At 38.6% G+C, this 20,356-nt stretch overlaps 1 protein-coding gene across 11 annotated transcripts in view; it reads left to right on the top strand.

The window, feature by feature from the left end:
• Positions 1 to 20,356, top strand: part of LPP (LIM domain containing preferred translocation partner in lipoma) — a 765,001-nt gene that overhangs the window by 555,882 nt on the left and 188,763 nt on the right. The window lies entirely within an intron of this gene.

The raw sequence follows: 20,356 nt of genomic DNA, 5'->3' as shown, positions 1-20,356 counted from the left end.
ACATCAGGAATGCTTTTGAGAAGAATTAATGGTTCTTGAACCTGGACTTGTTAAAGCAGTGCCTTTCACATTTTCTGTTTCCTTCTTAATCTGTTGGAGATCAATATCTCCACAGAGTATAATTAAAATTAGTTACTAAGAAAATGAAGTAAAAAGAATACAAACTGGAAGACAGAGTTTTAGCATTGTTATTTTTAACAGGAATAAATTACTCTATTAAGCTGCTAGAAGACTTTTGCCTGGAAAATCTCATGGACGGAGGAGCCTGATAGGCTACAGTCCATGGGGTCGCTAAAAGTCGGATATGACTGAGCGTCTTCACTTTCACTTTTCACTTTCATGCATTGGAGAAGGAAATGGCAACTCGCTCCAGTGTTCTTGCCTGGAGAATCCCAGGGACGGGGGAGCCTGGTGGGCTGCCGTCTATGGGGTCGCACAGAGTCGGACACGACTGAAGTGACTTAGCAGCAGCAGTAGCAGCAAGCTGCTATAATATTTTATAAATACTGTCTGCTTCTGAACTTGTCTCTTCACAGAGTGTCTTAGTCAACTAGGCATCCATCCACCATTCTGAGTAACCCTGCTGTAAGAACTTCTAGAGAGAAGATATTACATTTGGGGAGCGGTAGGATCAAAGGCAGAGAGGTGGAAAAATTGCCCAGGACTTTTACTTATTCAAATATTTTCTATTTTTATATCTTCCCACTTCTTATTTGAGAATATTTAATAACAAGCAAACTGAGGGCACTGGTCCAAACCCACATCATAAATGGACTGGATTAGAATATGAAAAATTTGGCATTTATTTGTATTCAGGAGACAGTGTATCTTAGCTAAAAGAGCATAATAGTGGGGATAAAGAGTCATTCTGATTCCTTTTCTGCCTTCCACCAGCTAAACATATTGGCCTGTTTCTCCACTGCCTCAGCCCCTTTTCCCAAATCAAGAGTGTGAAGCAAATGTTATTTAGTGTTTCTTTCATAGTAAGTTCACTATAGAAACATCATTAATGCAGAGAAGTGTACAAAGCTAAAAGTCGATAGAGACTAGCACAAGTGCATCTGTGTGTTCAGTCGCTTCAGTCTGACTCTGTGGACTGTAGCCTGCCAGGCTCCTCTGCCCATGGGATTTGCCAGGCAGCAATACTGAAGTGGATTGCCATGCCCTCCTCCAAGAAATCTTCCCAACTCAGCAACTGAATTCACATCTTCTGTGTCTCCCGCATTGCGGGTGGATTCTTTACCCACTGAGCCACCTGGGAAGCCTAACACAAATGGATAGAGAATAGTATAAAAAGAAAAAGTCTCTAGTTATATTGAAATACACTAAAAGTATATCATGCCCTTGTCACTGATATGGGAGAAGATCTTATATTGCGACCTAAGATGATAATTGAAAAAAGTTTATTAAAAGTGAAAAATAAGGCCCTTTATTATCTGTATTAAGGTATATCAAAAACAAAAATGCTAACATGCCAAATATGTATGCTTCAATTATCATAGCAACAGAATAGATAGAAATAAACAACACTGACCATAGGTTGTGACTGTATTAATGAATATATAATAAGTACTCTGGGAAACATATAATTAAATATTATCTTTGCCTTCAAGAACTGTCCCAGCTCTACTACTTTCCATCTTAGACAATGCAAACAAATTGTTTACTCTCTACATCATTTTGTTTTGCTGTATTTATAACATGGAAATAATGGCTGTTTTATACTGTTACTGTGAGTATTGAATGAAATATTTATAGAAAACACTTAGTCAAGTTCTTGGCATGTAGAAATATACTCAATAATCAGAGTTATCCTATGCTTTACTTAAGAAAACAAGATATGCCCATTAAAAATCCATTAATAATGCTTGATTTAAAATTAAGTTCCAAGCAAAACTAGAACATATGTCACCAATCGATAAATAATCATTGCCAAATGAATGTTACAAACCACGAGAGGGAATGTGGAATAATGATTAAGTTTTATTGAGTGCTTACAATATGGCAGGACTATTATATACCATGTACTTTATAAGAATTTGTTCATTTCATCCTTACAGAAAAAGCTATAATCCTGTGAAGTAAATGGTATTATTATTTCCAGATTAGAAAACCAAGGCTCAGAAATGTTAAGTAATCTGCCCAATATCAACAGCTAATAAGTTGCAGGAGTGGATTAGAATCTAAAATCCAGGTCTATACAATTTTTTTTCTTCTAAAAGCTTTTCCCACAGCTTTATTGAAGTATACAAAGAACTTCACATAATGTGTATAATTTGGTGGATTTAGATGTATGGATACACGTGTTTTGCCATCACAGCAATTCAGGTAATAAACATATCCATCCCTTCCAAAGTTTAGTCTGGATATTTAGGAAAAGTTTTATGGAAGAGATTAGCTTTGGACAAATGGAAAATAAGAGATGGTATTCTCTTCTATGTTCGTGTTAAGTCACTTCAGTCTTGTCCGACTCTTGGTGACCCTATGAACTGTAACCTGCCAGGCTCCTCTGTCCATGGGATTCTCCAGGCAAGAATACTGGTGTGGGTTGCCGTTTCCTCCTCCAGGGGTTCTTCTTGACCCAGGGATCAGACTTGTGTCTCCTGTTTCTCCTGCACGTGTAGGCAGGTTCTTTACCACTAGCACCACCAAGTAGATAGAATGAACTATATAGATATAGAAACTATATAGAAAATATAAATTGATCCCAGGATGATTTAAGGAAAATTACTTTATATGGAAAACATCCACCAATGAACAGCCTATTATGTGCAGGCTGCTCTGCTGGGTAGGTGTTAAATGCACATGAAACAAGATAGACATGGGTCTTATATTTAAAGAAGCTTATTGTCTAATAGAGGATATGTGCAATGTTCTGGCATTTAATTAATAACGGAAGGCAGAAAGTGACAAGTAACTTATTCAAAGTTCAGCCAAATTCCTTTGAGAGTATAGAAGAAAGAGAGAGCAAATTATGAGGCAGGTATGGAAAGTGTTTATAGAGTAGATAAACTTTCAGTTGTTTTTTAAATTGTGGCAATAGGACTTGGAAGTGCAGTGATAGTAGAGAAGTGATGTCATTTCTGATGAGCAGAATTTTAACATAAAAGGGAATAAAATCACTGGAGTGAAGCATCCATGTGGGAAGGAACAAGATATTGGGAAATAAGGTTAGAGAGGTAGGCTGGAACCAATAGCCTAAAGACCGAGTATTTTATCTTATGTAATGAGTCCCACACGTTGAGATAAAAGGTTATGAGAACTATTTCATGAAATGTGGTTAAGACTATGGTTTCCAAAGCCAGAATGCCTTTTCTACCTCTCATGGTAGGTAAAAGCAGAAAGCAAAGGATGAGTTAACAGGACTGTGGTTTACTCTTCTATTCTTTAAACATTAAATATTTCCCACGCACATTTTTCACACCTGCCTCTATGCTGGGTGCCAGGGACAGCGAGATGCAGGATCTCTGCCCTCAGGGGACCCACAAGTTCCTGGGAAGGATGGGAGAGAGGCAAGCATAGTAGGGATATCGGTGCGGCAGGGAGTGCGGCACTGTGTTGGGTCTGCCAGAGACACTATGCGAGCATAGACAGAGTTAAGTCTGTCTGAAGATGAAGGGAGGAAGGCTATGTATCATGTGTTTGCAACAGAAGGGCCTGACCCAAGAGAGATGAATGAGTCATCTCTTGTTCTCTATCAGAATTTTACCTTAGTTCCATTCTGGGCTGGAAATAGCATTGTTAATCACCACCTTAAAAGAATTTCTCACTCTTGCATTAACATTGCTAGCCGTACCTCAGCTGCTCACTTTTTCTATCACTTTGCCTATTTAATGCTGAAATTTTCATCGGCACTATAGCTGATTTGCTGAAGGTCATTAAGAGCTTTCATGTCAAAGATCTCCTATTAGATTATGAGCCATACCAGTGAGTGAGAGGGAGCAAAATGTAAATAAATGGCATCAGTGGAAAAGGTTCCCCTGTGGTCATGTTGGTTTTTCTCTGTGCAACTCCTAGTTTCTTTTTCCTTAAGTGGAATAATTTATGAATATATTTGGTTTTTTGTTTCGTTTTGTTTTTCATTATGGAGTTTCCCATCAGTTTTACCATGTTTTCTTTATTTAAAGAACTATAATTATGGTATGTTCAGAGTAGGGGAGGGATATCAAAAGGTCACCTCACGGACGACTTGAGTACAAAGGAGAAAAGATACCTTCACAAATAGAGTTTGGAAACTTTCTTAAGGCAAGTGATGAAACTTAGCATCACCAATACTAGGACAAACTGACATGTGCCAGCTGATTTGATGTAGTAGAAAGTATACAACATTGTCTATGTAATAGTCTTGCTGAAATATGTAACCTGAATCTAACCATTAGGAAATAGACAAATGTAGATGATGTGCCATTCTTAAAGACAATTGTCTTGAATTCTTTAAAAATGTCAGTGTTATAAGAGACTATTTAAGATTAAAGAAGATGAAAAAATACATGTCATTCAAATGCAGGGCATACATTTTGACTGGATCTGGATCAAAAATCAGGGCATTTGGGGAGAGGTTAGAGAAATTTAAATATGAACTATATATTAGATAATAACACATCAGTGTCAATTTTGTGGGTATGGTAATGGCATTGGTGTATAAGACAGTATCCTTGTTGTCAGGAGCAAATGTTGAAGTATTTAGAGTGAACTGTCATTATGTCAGCAAATTGTTTTGAAACAGATAGATAGATGTAAAAATACTGTGAGGAGGGCAGACTCATTTCAGATTATAACTACTAGAGATAATATAACTACACAGTACACCCTTTCTCCCCCACAAAAGTATTGAAGCCTGCCATAGATGAATTATCTTTTTATATACATGCTGTGTGGCATGTAGGATCTTAGTTCCCCAACCAGGGATCAAATCCGTGCTCCCTGGTGTGGAAGCAATAGATTGCTAACTATGAGACCACTAGGGAATTGCCGTAAATGAATTATCTTAACACTCCCTTCTTGGGCAGGAGGAGTAAAGAATCATTCCTGTGTCTTCTAAATTCGACTGTTTGAAAATTCCTCTTTCTTATGTATCTGTTTCTTTGTTTTCTACCGGACACATACCCTTTCTATTGTTGGTGAGATAAGCATTGTGGTGGTGATGACCAAAGCTGATGTTTACCTAGAGCTCTCCAAGTTTAAAAAGGCTATTCACAGTCATGGTCTGACTGATGGACCTGGTCATGACCTGATACAAAGAGCCAACTCATTGGAAAAGACCTTGATGCTGGGAAAGATTGAGGGTAGGAGGAGAAGGGGGCGACAGAAGATGAGATGATGGGATTGCATCACCGACTCAATGGACATGAGTTTGAGCAAACTCTGGGAGATAGTGAAGGACAGGGAAGCTTGGCGTGCTGCAGACCATGGGGTTGCAGAGAGTCAGACATGACTGAGCAATTGAACAACTACAATAAAAATGATGTTTTTATTTCTCTGATGAAGAAACCAGGATTGAGAGAGACTCCATGAGTTCAAGTTACACAGCATAACTTTTTGGATTTGGACTTACTTGTCTCATCTTAAGTTCATTCTGATTCGTTACCATGGCAAAAAGTTGTAAGCTGTCCCTGTAGTTAACTACTCCTGTCCCTTACCATTCTTTCCCAGGGCTTCTGTAGTTCTGACTTCATTGTCACTGGCAAGATACTTTGACTGTCTTTAACTCCTGAATTACCTGGTGTAACTAAGCATAGACTTTTTGCCATGGCTCAGATACATACTCTGGAGAGATAGCCCACCTCATACTGCTCTAACAACCACATGAGTTGACTGTTGACCTCGGAGGAAGCAAATCACTGATAGCTACAACTCATCTTGTTTTCTCAAGCCATTTCTTGATAAAATATTATAAGCTAGAACCTTCAACTGATCTCAGCTGATTTTTTTATAATGATTTCATCCGAAAAGGTGCTAGTTTTACTGTTCCATTGCCCCTCCTTTTCCATCCTCATCAAAAATTGTAACTGTTACATTACAATATTAGCTAAATGCTACCAAAGATGAACCATAAGAGAGCAGTATGATCAGTCCAGATCTTTGAAGGGAAGATAGCCTTTCATGTTCTGAACATTTTGCATCTACTGGACTTGAATTTTGGTTATATCAGATTCCCCAGTGTCTTTCTGGTAGCAGGGATGTACTTGAATAGGCCTTGAACACTATTTTGTAGGGGAGAGAGAGGAAATATAGAAGAAAACTGAAGATAGGAGAAGTTTTCTTTTAATTCAGTTAACCACACAACAGAGCCTTAGCTCAAATCATTTGCAAGGCTACAGGCCTTGGTTCAAGTGCTTGCATCTTGGAGCAACCTGTTTCCCTGGGCAACTAGAAGACTGTGTTTATGCTAGAAGAGACTCTTAGTGCCAGGGGTAGATACACAGAAAGAACAAGGGGTAATGAACTATAAATTATTATAATTTAAGGTCAAGTTCAGAACTTAAAATAGAGGGAGGATTTTTAAAACAGATATTGAAACTAATGGGGGAGAAAGTTATTGCTAGAAAATTGTGGAACTTAACAGCGCTAGTGGCCAACATTGGAGCTTATACATGGGTGCTAAGTTGCTTTAATCCTGTTCAACTCTTTGAAACCCTATGGACCAGAGCCCGCCAGGCTCCTCTGTCCATGGGATTTCCCAGGCAAGAATACTGGAGTAGGTTGCCATTTCCCCCTCCAGGGGATCTTCCCAACCCAGCAATTGAACCCACAACTCTTATGCCGCCTGTATTGGAAGGTGAGTTCTTTACCACCAGCGCCACCTGGGAAGCCCTAGAGCTTATATTTTTCAGGTATTTTTGAGGGGGAAATAGGGGACGACAGAGGATGAAATGGTTGGATGGCATCATCCACTCAATGGACATGGGTTTGGGTGGACTCCAGGAGTTGATGATGGACAGGGAGGCCTGGCGTGCTGCAGTTCATGGGGTCGCAAAGAGTCGGATACGACTGAGCGACTGAACTGACTGTAAAGGACAGTTGAGTTTGTCTCTAGATATCTTTCAGCCACATCTGTGAATTTATCCAGGTGTTCTCCATGTTGGTTGGTATACCCAGAGCCTCTGAGTTTTGTGCTTTCATTCATTTTGAAAGAGAAAAGGTGTTGTAGGTGAGAGGTTCCATGTCTCAGCCTCTGACTACAGCATGACTCCCTCAAAAATAATGATATTCTGGCTGCACAGACCCTAAAGCAGAAGGCAATAATCTTGGAATACAGAATATCTGGAAGTGAATAATGGAATGTATCTGAGGATGGACTGAAAATATCTACCCGCTTATTTTGAAGCATGAAGCTGTAATTATCTTGGCAGTGTTTACATGGTGTTGTCTTATTCTTTCTTCAAAAAAAAAAAAAAAAGACTGAAGTGTGTGAGTCTCAGAATCATTTAGTGAGCTATTTGAAGAATCCCTATGCCTTTAGACAGCACTAGGTAAATTCTCTTCATAAAACTTGGCGTTTATCTAAGTTTTGTTTTTGCTTATCTCTTGAGTATTGTTAGTGAGACATATTGAGAGTTTTTGCATAAAGCTGGAAGTTTGTTCTAGGGGAAGTAGCCTTTATTGCTTCAAAGGACAGTTGGACAAGAGTAAAATATGTGAGGCAGTGGGGACCTGGCATGAATCAAGCCATAAAAGAAGAAAGATTCAGATGGGCATTGCTATGATTACTTTATTGATAAAACCACATCATCACATTTGGTACTATGTATCTCCTCAATTGAGAGCAAGATGGAGGTCCCATGGATGCGTGTGAGTAGAAGCAAAATGCCCCAAACAATGGGAAGATGGTCTATTTCTTCTCTATACTAGTAAGAGCAAAGGATAAATGAGCATGTCTAGAAGACTTAGACTAAGAGGCTTAGGAAACTGGAAACCACTATTTGAGCTACAGTTGAAGGAGTGGAGAAAAAAAACCTAGAGCCTTGAAACCTATTGGAGAACTGCCGTGTCAAAGAGAAATTGGACTTAATATGTATTATTCCAAAGTCAGCAACAAAAGCAAGTGAGGGGAAGCTGGAAAATTTACATTCCATATAACGAATTAACATGTTTAAGTGACAGAGGAAATTTTTGGATGAGCCTAGGACAAAGCTCAATAATCCCTTGTTGGGGAAGTGGTGATAAGTATTCAAGCATTCATTGGACTATGAGATTAGATTTCAGAAATGTTATCCAACTCTGACCTTCTGTGACTTAGGCATCTCAGCTTGCCTGGGAATCAAGCTCTTGCATCTAATTTCCAGTGCTACCCAGTTTATCATTACTGCTACATGATTACAACTAACATTTATATAATGCTTTGTAAAACACTTTTATATTGTGTTTGTTATATCATTTAAGCTAGACAAAAAAAGAAAGAGATAGCTGCTCAGTCGTTTCTGACTCTTTGCAATCCCATGGACTATAGCCCACCAGGCTCCTCTGTCTGTGGAATTCTCTAGTTAAGAATACTGGAGCTGGTTGCCATTCCTTTCTCCAGGAGATCTTCCCAACTCAGGGATTGAACCCAGGTCTCCTACATTGCAGGCAGATTATTTACCATCTGAGCCACCAGTGAAGCCCTAAGCTCGAAGCTGCCCTGCAAAACAATGTGTTTGTTTCCATTTGGTATATGAAGAAATAGAGGATCTGAGTGATTAAGGGACTCTCCACTCCACCCCCCGTGCTACTCATAGCTCCCATAAGCAGCGAGCCTACTGACTCCAGACTCTGCTCTCTCTCCACCCCATTACATCCTCTCAGCACCATGTTACTGGGTTGGTCATTGACTATGAGATAAATCAGTGAACATACTCTCTTTTTAGCTTCTTCATTGGTACAAAGAGAAACATGATTACTTTGAAAAGTTTTTAGAGGGTCTCATCTGGCAGGCTCTAAATAATTTGTGTCACTGTTTTTTTTTTAATCATTATTATTTTGTGGCAAGAAAATGGTTTCCAAAGTGCTCCTGTCAATTACAAACTAGAAAGTGATTCCAAATGGGAGCCTCTTTTAGTACAGATGGAACCTGGGGCCTTAAGGACTTTATTTTCACAGAAAAATGACCTAATTAATTAAAAACCCCAAAGTCACAGTGGAAGAATAAGTAGAAAATAAGTGGTTTAGAGAAAAGGTGGTATTGATTTGGGGAAAAATGAATTTCTTGATTTCGTTTCTCTCCATCTTTTCACTTAAGGTCTCTGTGGGTCATGGGAATAAAATGTCTTCTGTTAATGAGACATATTAGATATACTTCCTTTTGTGGTAGTGATTTCTGGTAAAACGTTTGCTTGGGGCAATATATGATTACAGCACTAAATAAATAATAATCCTAAGCATTTTATGTGTTCTATCTTAGTACACGTTAATTTTTAATTAATTTGGCTACATGGTGTATTTTTAAGCATTGATGTGGAAACCTAGACTTGTAGTATCATAAAGAATCATTAAATCTTAGAAACTATATAGGACAACCTTTCATTTTCCCGAAAACTAAAGCCTAAATGACTTGTTCAAGGTTGTCAAGCTGAGACTGTTTTGAACTCTATGGCCAAAATCCCCTTTCTGAACAAAGGATAGAAATTAGTCTCTGCTAGTGAGTAAAGGCGGAGAAGGCAATGGCAACCCACTCCAGTACTCTGGCCTGGAAAATCCCATAGACAGAGGAGCCTGGTAGGCTGCAGTCCATGGGGTTCCTAAGAGTCGGACACGGCTGAGCGACTTCCCTTCCACTTTTCACTTTCATGCATTGGAGAAGGAAATGGCAACCCACTCCAGCGTTCTTGCCTGGAGAAGCCCAGGAATGGCGGAGCCTGGTGGGCTGCCGTCTATGGGGTCGCACAGAGTCGGACACGACTGAAGCGACTTAGCAGCAGCAGTGAGTAACGGAATGGCAGGGCTGTTCACAAAGGTGAGGAGGTGGATTGGGCCTGCTATTTTTGTGAACCCAGACTGGGTTATACCTTATTCAAACTTTGGTTAAAAATACATTGCCCAGTGGAGAATGGAGGGAGGTAATATATGTATAATCATTGCTGATTTGAGTAGTTGTATGGCAGAAACCAGCACAACATTGTAAAACAAATTTCCTCAAATTAAAAACAAAGAAAAAAAGAATCCACTGCCCATAAAAATGATAAAATGATAATAACTTGTTAGAACCTATGTATGTATACTTGATTTTCAAATATAAATGAACCAAGAATGAGTGAGTGAGTGAAGTCACTCAGTTGTGTCCGACTCTTTGTGACCCCATGGACTGTAGCCTACCAGGCTCCTCTGTCCATGGGATTTTCCAGGCAATAGTCTTGGAGTGAATTGCCATTTCCTTCTCCAGGGGATCTTCCCAACCCAAGGATCGAACCCAGGTCTCCCGAATTGTAGACAGACGCTTTACCATCTGAGCCACCAGGGAAGTCAAATGAACCAAAGAGATTGCCAATATCTTTTTCTCATACTCATCAAGTTACTTGCTTGTAGCATTTATTGTTTACCTCATTAAGATGTAAATCTGATTGAAGGTAGTTTTTGGTTAGTATACCCCTGTGTCTCTATCTTTAATCCTGGATCAATTCCTGATACATAGGAGATGTTTAATATTTAATTAATTAATTAATCCATGAAAAAAAAAATTGTGAGCAGACATTCCATATCCCATGGGTCAGGACATGGTATAAACTAAAAAAAAAAAAAAACTGCATTTATTTAACCTATGTTTATTTAGCACCTTATGGAATCATAAATTGTTACAGCTAGAGGGAATCTTAGAGGCTATCTAGGAAAATCCTCTCACTTTTAGAGATTACAAAAATGAGAGTTTTTTAGTTTCAAACTAATTGGTGACAGAGCCATGGATTATAACTCAAGCTTTCTAATTCCTTTTTAAATCACTTGAAGTCACTAGAGAATGTTTCAGGGAGAACAACACATGGTTGCTACAATCATTGAACTTCAGTCAAAGTTAGATTGATACCCTTGAACTTGATTTATCTGTTTTTCATGTCTTTTCTGTGAAAATTAAAGATTGAAATTGGCCAATGTTTAGGTTATGTAGTTAGGATTTTCTGTTCTAAATTCTAAATTCCATTTCTTTCACTCTGGGCTTCCTTTGTGGTCCTGGAACCCAGGACAATCTCTTACCTCCTCAGTTTTCTTCTGTCCTAATCCAAATAGGTCAGATGAGCAGGGAATCACATTGGGAAAACATCCTTTCTCCATGTTTACTTGTGTTTTCCATAGCAAACAGTTGTGAAAGGTTGTTCTCTTACATTTCACCCCTTCAAGACTGGGAAGCATCACCCAGGATCCGTGTTTCATACTTACAGTAGATACCTACTCATTTTGTTGCATTGGGATCGCCATTCTCTTTATCAAAGAATGAGAAGAAAAGTAGAAAAGAAAATTTTGCTTTATAATCAAACATCCTTTTGTCTAATCACATGGAAATAAGCTTGATATCTTGAGAGAGAAAGGCTGGGGGGCACACATTGTGTATGGCAAAAGAAAGTTTCAATTTGTAGATTGTCTGTGGTTGTGTATTGAGACATGGCAGAGCTGATACCCAGACCTACAAGTGCTTATTCTGCATTTTCTGATCTTAAACATACCAATACAGATAACTGTGAACTCAACTCCCTTTCCCCTCCAAACCACCCTTCTTTCCCCCAACCTGAACTTTCCCCACAACTTTCTCTAAAGCACACAGATAATCATCTCCTTCCAGACTTTGAAGTGACATTAGAATTGTCAGAAGGCATAATTAATTGACTGTCAGCAAAGCCATTGTTTGAACATCTGCAGAGTTCTACTTGGTAGACATCTGTTGTACTTTCAATTAAACAGATTCACTCATCTACAAATATTGATCGAGTGCTTACTATATACCAATCATAGAAGTGTGTGCTATGGGAGACAAAAGAAATAAAGTAACATAATGACCAAGGAGAGAAAGCATTTGTTCAATCCTTTAGCACAAAGAGCTTTGATAGGAAACAAATTACGTGACTGGCGGTGTAAAATACATACTTTTTCACCCAGATTCAGGGGGTTTTACCACTACTGCCGCCTGACCTGTGCCACATTAAATGCCAGAGGAGTCCACCTATTGCTGGGGAAGAAAGAGATCTATTGGTGATGTACTAGTTGTGGATAGAGTTTTCAGTAAAGACAATTGAATGCTTTAAGAGGAAAGTGAGCAGAAAATCCCCAAGGCCAGTAAACTGAGAAGTTCCAGAAGCAAGTCCAAATTAATGACCGTATCCTGATTTTCTTCCTAATTTTGCCTCTGATGCCAGTCATGTTACATTAAATTGTCCCAGTTTCATTACAGCACTGCACAGTTCTGGTCTCAGCCCCCATTTGTTTCTCTATCAAAACTTCAATTTATCTGAGTCCTGGACCTGGCTTCACTCCTACCTGGAGGTAAACATCGCTTATTAAAATTCAACGAGAAAGGACACAAACACTGTACAGGAGTGACTTGCTGAAGGTTAAGATGCTGCAGTAGGCAGGAGGCAACTGAAAACAATTATTAACCACTACCTCTTCAGTCACTCTCCACACACACAAACACATCATTCAGCCCTAGAATCATGGCACCGTTAAAGAGCCAGTTACTAACTCCCAACTTGAAAGCTTCCCATTCCTTGGTCATTGGAAGCCACCATCATAATTTTCACCAAATATGCAATAATATCAGAGAAGGAAATGGCAAACCACTCCAGTACTCTTGTCTGGAAAATTCCATGAATGGGGAAGCCTGATGGGCTGTAGTCCATTGGGTCACAGAGGGTTGGACACAACTGAGCGACTTTACTTTCTTTCTTTCTATAGGTCCTTTTGGAGAAGGAAATGGCAACCCACTCCAGTGTTCTTGCCTGGAGAATCCCATGGACAGAGGGGCCTGGTGGGCTACAGTCTATGGGGTTACAAAGGGTTGGACACGACTAAGCAACTAACACAAACACACATGCAATATATCTATATCTATTATTTGCCCATCATTTTTGTTTAAATCAGCTCATTTATTTTTTAACCTATTTTATCTTCATGTCAATAATATCCATAATTTTATTTTAAGGACTAAGTACTTGTTGCTTTCCCCATAAAAGACATGAAAGCAAACACCGTAATTAAATTTAGAATGTTCATCCATGAACCCTCTAATGTTCAAAATATTGAGAAATGTGGGTATAACTCAACCAGAAGATAAACTATTGGGACATTATGGTGAAATGATGTCCTCAAGGTTATCAACTGAGTTGTGTGTTTTGTTTTTTTTTTTTTAATTTTTACAGCCAGCATCATCATCTTATCATGAGAGGCAGTGTAGTTGTATAAAGAATCAGGCATCAAGTAATCAGAGGCCAGATTCTGGGCTGATCTCTGTCCCATAATCTTGTGACATCTTAGGCCAGTCCCTTTTCCATGGACCTCATCTCTCATAGACTTCATGATCTCTTGGGATCCTTTGGCCTTTTTCTTTACTTACCTCAATACTTTTCATATATTGTTGTCTATACACTGTTAAAACATAGGCAGGTAGGAAAATAACTGCCCTGTGTAAGATTACAACATTGGTTGCCTCAGAAGAATTGCCAAAGAAACTCGAGAATTATATTTCCTACACTATTTTGCACTCTGCTCAGTACTGTTCCTCATTTCCTAAGGTTTATGAGAAGGTTCACATCACATTGTCAGTTAATAAACATAAAATAAAATTGTAGATATAAGGAATACTGTGTACTGAGTTGACTATTCAGGCATCACTGTTTAAGAATATTCTGGGTTTAATATATTGTTCACTAAGTATACCTGGAGTACATAAATAATATTAGTATTTGTAACCATTAATGTGATAATGGTCTTCAGTGTATAATATAGCACTGTTATTAAAATAAATAATTCATCTTCTGTTACATGGGATAGTGAAACCAGAACTGGACTTGGAGTCAAGAAACCCAAGTGTAAGTCCTGTATCTCTGTGTAACACTGGAGACTTCTGACATTTGCATTGTGCTTTAGAACATATGCATCATTTGAAAACATTCTTTCATCAGTTTTAAGTCTAGAGTTATCATTTTGCCAGAGAAATCAGCTTATCCAAGGACTGGTTAAGAGATGGAACCTTTTTTTTTTTTTTTTGGCTGTGCTGTGCATCATGTGGTATCTTAGTTCCCCAACCAGGGATCAAACCCATGCCCCCTGCATTGGAAGTGCAGAGTCTTAATCACTGTACCTTCATGGAAGTCCATGAGCCAAATTCTTATTGTAGGTTTTCTGGATTAAATTACATGTACCTTAAGCAACTTTATATAACCTCTTAACCTTTTTGAGTTTCACTTATTTCATCTAATAATAAACATTACCCCTGTCTATTTTATATAATTATTGTGATGAGTAAGCTAAAGAAATAGATGTGAAAATGTATGCTAAACCATAACAACTCAAAAATTTAAGAGATGTCAATATTACTTCCCAATGCAGCGTCTAACTTGATTTATGCCACTTATGATTAGTGTGTAATAATCAGCTGCTCTGAATTTTTAATGTCAGTGTTTGTCCCTGTTTGAATTAACACTTTGTGTTTTCTTATGATGTCCTCTTGTTATTGGAATGTCATTACAAAAAACTGTTTTTCAGTCATTGTGTGAGAAAGCAACACACAAAGCATACCACAATATTCTCATTTGCTGAGCAAACTACTCTTGCTTTTTAATGTGGAATGCAGAAGAACTAATTGAAAAGAGACAAAGATGAATTTTGACTCAGATTGTGCAGGATGAATCATAACCCACTTTCTCATCTGAGATGTGAAGAGAAAAAATTAAAATAAAGCCAGCCACCACACAGCTTTACTGTCAGTGTCAGCATAATCAATATAGAATGTTTTTCAGCAGAACAAAGAGTATATTACTACTAGGCTAAGAATTGCAGATAGTAGAAAATATGGTTAATTTTTTTTTCTTTGTCTGCTGATTTTTTTTTTTTCCTTCCTTTGGTTAAAGCATTCTAATCAGGAGAGTTTGGGACTCATCAGAAGTTGTTGTCCAAACCATTCAGAAATGTACCTGTGATCTCTATTGAATAATTAGAGGCCAATCAGAGCTGGTGCAAGCTTGGACCGCATCTGATCCTGGTTTCCTTTGTCAGTTCAGTAGGAAACAGGCAGACAGCAAAATAGGAAATACCTGGACAGTGTACAATTGCTGCTTCCTTGAATTTAACTTACTTGGGTTATGATGTGAATGATTAAAGAAAAATGAAGGCTTTGTCCTCCTGGAGTCCAGGATCCGGATATATAATCTACCTTACTTGCAAGTGGAGCTTTTTTGTAAAATGGTTTTGTACAAATAGAAAGGTACTATAACCTACCTTGGAACATAGTCTCCAATTTAAAAGTCAGCAGTAATTTCATATAAATGTTTGTTACTGTTGTATTTTATTCATAACTTTTGGGCCTTTTTTTCTCATCTATATAAGCACACACATATGTATATATATTGTATATACTATATAATATACATAATATATGTTGGTACCTTCCACTTTACTGTAAGGTCATTGTGAAGAAAGACCACATCTTCCTTATCTTACTCTTCTCTGAAGAGCAACACAAAGAGTAGAGCTAGATGAAGCCTTAAATCTCTCTCTGCTACTCATCAAGACTTCTGCTTGGAGCAGAGGTTCTCTAGTTTGACATGATTCTAAATATCCCCATTAATGGTTCTGTTTACAATAAAACTACCATACACTGAGCACTTATTATATACTACATGTATACAGGTTTTACATGTATTATACATATATCATGACTGTAACACAGTGAGGTGTAGGCACTCTTTTTTCTTACCGATTAGAAAATTGAACCAAAAAGAAGCTAAATAATTTGCCCAGGATCTATTAATTGTTGGAGCTGTAATTTGAACCCAGAGTCTGCCTCCTAACCACTGTATGTACTTTGTCAATGACTGTAGCTTGCAAAAGCTCAGCTAACTAAGCGTGGCAGAAGATTTGGGCCACAAAGCCTGTGCTCATCATATGGCTTTTCTACTAAATCCCTTTCTTTTTCTCCCTCTGCTTCTTTTGGGGGACTCTTTTAGTATGATTTGATTTTCTCTAGTTGAAGAGTCCCTCCACTGGCCAAGCAACGGGTCAAAATCCCTGCAGATGAGCCTTCTGTTGGCACTCTACCAGATGTTTGCAGTGGCACTGTCTTGGCTCCCCTACAAGGATGATAGTGCCCACATGGGCCACTTACTCCAGACAATATAAGGCAAATGCTAAATGTAAAACTATTTCTGTTAACAGCACTTGAAAAATATGTTTATATTCCTCTGTTCCCTCTTGAATTTGAAACCTGGTTCTTGTGATTTTAGCATTGTCTAAATGCAGAAACTTCCTTCTCCCAACATTTCATCCCAATCGATGAAGTCTTCTTTCACACGTGGGAATAGTTACTTGTAACTTTCAACAATTCATCCACAATGGCGTCTTCTAATCCAGTGAGCCTTAGAAAAAGCCAAGTTCACTTTCTCTGTCAAATTAAAAATGAGAGAGAGCAAGGAGAAGGGAACTTATCTTGAAAATAAGGTCATCCTATTGACATATCATCAGGTAGAAGAGTTCAATGCAATAGCTAGCGATTGGCTCACTCAGTCGGAAGCTGATGCTATTTTAGGCTGTCAGCAGGAGTGTCAATGTATCTGTGAATTTTGGCATTTTATTTCATTAAGGTGGTTCAGGAAGCCAGACACTGATTAACTGATTCTTCGACTTATTCCCACTCCTAATTTTGGATGTGTGGTGTCTTCAAGCAGCTGTTGTGACACCCTGATGCTAAAGAAAACTTCTCTTGTGCTTCTCAAGCAATCCTGGGAACAGTCTACCCCACATCCTACTATCCTGGAATCTCCCCTGAGCTACCTCTCTGGTCACAGGTTGTATAGGGATACAACGCTTCCGGATGTCCTCTGGCTGACCAAGGAAATACAACTCAGGTGTGTGTTCGGTTGCCTTCCATGTGGTGTCTGTCATAGCAGCATTCTCACAGATACATTAGGATCAAGGTGCATTTTCATTTGGAGATCACGTAAGAAGATATGGAAGAAATGCCCTCAGCACTGTGGTTACTGTCAAGGTCAAGAGATACCCTAGACAGGCCACAAGATGTGTTTAGGTAAGACTAGGCCAATTATAAACTTTGTCTTGTTGGTAGGGATTTGGAATTTGATTTATTTGTAAACATGCTTTAAATGAGAAGAAGAATAAGGATTTCTAAATAGACATTTATGGTATTTGTTTGCTTGTTTATTTGTTTATTCAGTAGTTATTGAAGGCCTACTCTGTGCCAAGCACTGTGCTGAGCATTTCCATTAAACATTGGTCTACAAACTAGAAACAATTTTTTTAAAAAACTGAATTACAATATGATAAATGTACTCCTGGAGTTAGGTGAAAAGTCTTACAAGGGGAACAAAGTTAGAATGGCTTACTGTGATTGGAAAAGTGGGGAAAGGTTTTCCACTTTAGATAATGTTGGGACTGAATGTGGTATAATTTTCCAGGTAATCCATGAATTTAAGGGTATTTCAGATGAACGATTCAATGATCTCAGTACAAAGAGACCAACAGAGAATTACAAAATGTGCAGAATGACTAGGGTATTGGAGTGGAGAAATGGGACTAAAAGTCTGATCAGTGGTCAGATCAAAGGGATTTTTGTTTCCTACTAAAGAGACTGAAATCTGTGCTAAAGTCCCTGAGAATCCATGAAGGATTTAAACAAGGGAACAACATGATCTGATAGACATTACTTAAAGCTCATGCTGGATTCTTTTGGGGAGTGGGCACTAAACAGGAGGTGATTTGGACGACTGAAGGTCATTTGCATTTGTTTAAGACGATAATAAGCAGCCTGATCCAAGATAGTCATGTAGTGAGGATTCAGGGGAGAGTGAGAAGGTTGTGTGAAAGCTTATTCCTGAGCTGTCTTCAGGGGATAATGACAGTAAGTGAGGTAAGAAAACAGAAGTTCAGTCGTGACATGCTTCCGGTCCCCAAGATCCTCCTTATCCGGAAGCAATGTAGTTCTATGTGTCAGTGCTTATTGAGCACCTGCCTTGGGCACCTACTGTGTGAGCACCTACTGTTGTAGGCATTGACACAAAAGCAGAAGACAGAACAGACATAGTGCCCTATTAGAGGCTTCCATTTTAGTCAGGCGACAACACACAAAGAAGTCAAACACATCATATATCAGGTGGTAACTAAGAGGAAGAAGGGGGAGAGTGGATACATCAGTGGTGGTGGGGGTGGAAGTAACAGTAGATAATGTGACAAATGTAATTGTGAGGTTCCTCTTGCTGGTGAAATCTGGCCTGCCTAATTTTGTTTCCTTTCCATTCATGTTTTATAAATTTTTTCTCCTAAACAAAGGAAATAAACAGCAATAGCAACATAAACATTTATAAACACAGAAGTGTAGACACAATGGTTTGTGTTGCCAACATAACACATGCCAGGAACAACAAAAGAAAACAGCAGCCAAAAAAGTAATTTTTTTTTAAGTTAAAAAAAAAAAAAAAGGAGGCTCCCTCAGACACTAATTCTTGTCATTCAAAACGCTGGATAGTATGAGTTAGACATTCATAGAAAGGAAGGAGGTAATATTTGAACTGGGATAATAATTCTGATTTTCAATGTGGGAGAATCTTGGATTTAATCCAAATCTTTTCATTTAGATGGAGAAAGAAAATGACTTACTTGAGGACACGCAGGTGGGTCTAGAATTTAGGTTTCCTAACAGTTCATTTAGAATTCCTTCCATTAGCCACCATACCAAACAGGCCCAAAGTTTGGGATCTGGGATGGGATCTGGCTTACTGGCTTTAAATTTCTACTTTTCACTGTGGCTGTAAGCAATTTTTACCTCTCTACACCAGTTACCTCATTTGCAAAATAGGGATGATTATAATAGTATTTATGATAGCATGTTTTAGGATTACATAAGTTACTATTAGTTCATGTAAATTATTCACAACACTGCCTAACATACAGTTGGTGTTCAGAAAAATATTCACTGTATTATTACAATACTAAGGGTATTAGAACAGGGTATTAGAATAGGTTATTTAGGCTTTGTGTGTTTGGTTATAAACTTAAAGCCAGTCTCTGATGATGGCCACACATACGCTGTTCTGGAATTTCCAGTTAAGATAGTAAAATACTAACAAGTTCCCTTGGGTCACTGAGTAAATATGGAACACATGAAAATGAATTAGATACTCATTTCACTCACATTAGTTCTAGATAATTCATTCTAGAGCTGAGTTATATGAGATTCTAAACCTGAAATGGCACCCTAACCTTTAAAAACAGGAAAACGTCTGATCCATTTATGTGCATCTAGCATAGATTATGGAGAAGGCGATGGCACCCCACTCCAGTACTCTTGCCTGGGAAATGCCATGGACAGAGGAGCCTGGTAGGCTACAGTCCATGGGGTCGCAAAGAGTCAGACACGACTGAGCGACTTCATTTTCACTTTTCTTCTTCATGCATTGGAGAAGGAAATGGCAACCCACTCCAGTGTTCTTGCCTGGAGAATCCCAGGGACGGGGGAGCCTGGTGGGCTGCCTTCTATGGGGTCGCACAGAGTTGAACATGACTGAAGCGACTTAGCAGCAGCAGCAGCAGCATAGATTAGCCTCATAACCATTTAATAAGTACTGACTATGTTGCAAGCACTATGCTTGACTGTTTTACACAGTTGATCATACTTAATCCCCCTACAGGGAGGCATGTGTATGTGGATTTTACAGATGAGAAAATTCAGTCCAAAGGCAGTTCAGTACCTTGTCCAAGGTCATGCAAATGAGATAGTAAGAAGCACAGACTAAATTTTCATAAACCTGTCTCCATTCTTGTTTGCTCAGCACATGACTTTTTGATGATGATACTTTTTCATAAAGTAGTTACTTATGCTTCAGGCAGTCTGCATCTTATACTACTGTTCTTTATAGGTCATTCATACTATTCATTCATAAAATTATAAAATCATAGGTTGTTTTTGCTGGCAGGATCTGGAGGGAGTTTCCTGGTTCTCAACTCAAGACTAAGAATCACCTGAAGGAACTTTATCACTCAATTTACACACCCACACACACCCACCTTGTACATACAATGTGATTCTGACATAACCTTAGGGCCACCTCTACTAAGAAAATGCTATTACTGTGAGAAAATTTAGCTGATGAAGTATGCCATATTCCCCAGGAGGTGGAAAGGGGAAAGAAAAGGGGGGAGGATTTGAGAATCACTGATAAATTTTCATGCA

Source organism: Bos mutus, chromosome 1 (genome assembly GCF_027580195.1).
Source record: "Bos mutus isolate GX-2022 chromosome 1, NWIPB_WYAK_1.1, whole genome shotgun sequence".
NCBI classification, from domain to species: Eukaryota; Metazoa; Chordata; class Mammalia; order Artiodactyla; family Bovidae; genus Bos; species Bos mutus.
Note: the sequence above shows the minus strand (reverse complement) of the source record. Positions and strands in the feature narration are given on the sequence as shown.